Source organism: Dendronephthya gigantea, unplaced genomic scaffold, assembly GCF_004324835.1.
Source record: "Dendronephthya gigantea isolate DGI-Jeju-01 unplaced genomic scaffold, DenGig_1.0 000059F, whole genome shotgun sequence".
Classification (NCBI taxonomy): Eukaryota; Metazoa; Cnidaria; class Anthozoa; order Malacalcyonacea; family Nephtheidae; genus Dendronephthya; species Dendronephthya gigantea.
Window position 1 is genome coordinate 752,362 of NW_021163069.1, and position 1,626 is coordinate 753,987.

A 1,626-nucleotide genomic window follows, 5' to 3' on the forward strand; every position below is an offset into this window, starting at 1 on the left:
TTTATGGTTAAGTAAGGGAAGCGATAGATGCAATGATATTGTCATCAGACAATCTCAAAGCACTGCGATGTTGCCTCAAACAAACACGTAATGGTTGTAATGGTGATGTCTCAGTAATTCGCTCGTACGAACACTGGCCGCTTTATTACGCTTACGGCAAATATAATTTGTGAAATTTCATTGATTTTTGTGTTAAATGCTCCTCAGCTCGTGAAACGAATTAAACCATCAATGTGCTGACAGTGCTGTCGTTTGCATGAGGTTCGTTGCCCGCTAACGTACGCATTGTTAGTAATCTAGACTTCTAGTATTTTTACATATATTTTTAGTAAGCGAGCAATTAAACGTCCTCTTAAAACATCGCATTTGAGTTAGTTTTAACGACACATATACACTTCACATAAGAAAGAAACTAACTTTGGTATATACTTGAATAAGGTTTAGTTCATAGGCTTACCGTTTAAAAAATTATCAAGCTGTTGGGTCTTGGTTAAAAAATGGCGCCGTTCCCTAATGGCATAACACAATACGATGAAAAAGTGGTTCGTTTCTTTCCATCTTAAAAATGAGTTCATTCCAATATTCGTTCTCCCTAGTTGATTTGTCATTCTGTAAAGCGTTTGGCAATGGAAATTCGTCCAAATTTCACTTCGATATTGACGATAACAAGTTCTAAGCGCGAAATTTGGTGTGTGTCACGATTATAAAATTTACCAAACCTCGGTAATCGCCCGTCCGAAACGCTCATGTTAATATAACATGCTCGAGATTAAGAATAACAAAGCATCGCATTGCATTCAGAATAACGTATAACGACGTATAACCTAGACCTAAGGCCTGTGTTCCACTTCAACCGTATCGTAACGCAATGTATTTCTTTGTTTCCAACGTATTCGACCAAAACTAATGACTTTAAAACAATGAGATAGGCTACGTTTTTCTCCACGATACAGTTGAAGTGGAAAACGACCTTAATTCTCAAGGCCATGTATATAAAAAATATCTCCTATTCAGCTCAAGCTTTTGATAAAATTTGAATGCCTTATTATTACTCCAAACTCGTGGATGCTTAAAATTTAAAGAGAGATGCTCAATTTGAATACCTTAAACTAATTACTTTGCGGGGGGGGGGTTATTTTCTTATTCACCATGTATACAGGGTGAGTCAGAAAAAAGTGACACCTATGCGGCCAATTTCAATAGAAGTCTATTGAAATGCGCCCCATAGGTGTAAGTTTTTTCTGACTCACCCTGTATAGTGTCAGGTCGCGTCGAATGCAATTTGGTGATATTATCAGGTAAAACAAGCAAATAATCTATTGTTTTAATCAGGTTTTTACTTGACTTGTGCATGTTAACCAATAAAAAATTGGTCCGAGAAATGGAGCTGAGGTGAACATTGTTTGCATTCGACGCGACCGAAATTCGCAAAAAACTGCTGCAGATTTATTGGATTTGCCTAATTCCAAACCGAATTTTAGGTAAAGAACTTTCTTTAAAAGTAGGTATTTCTCTGCTTATATCACGGTAATAAAACAATTCGGCATTCCGGATGTCATACAGCGACCACAACTTTTGAAAACATAAACATGAAAGAGATATTATAGGTGTTCATTATTTATTTCA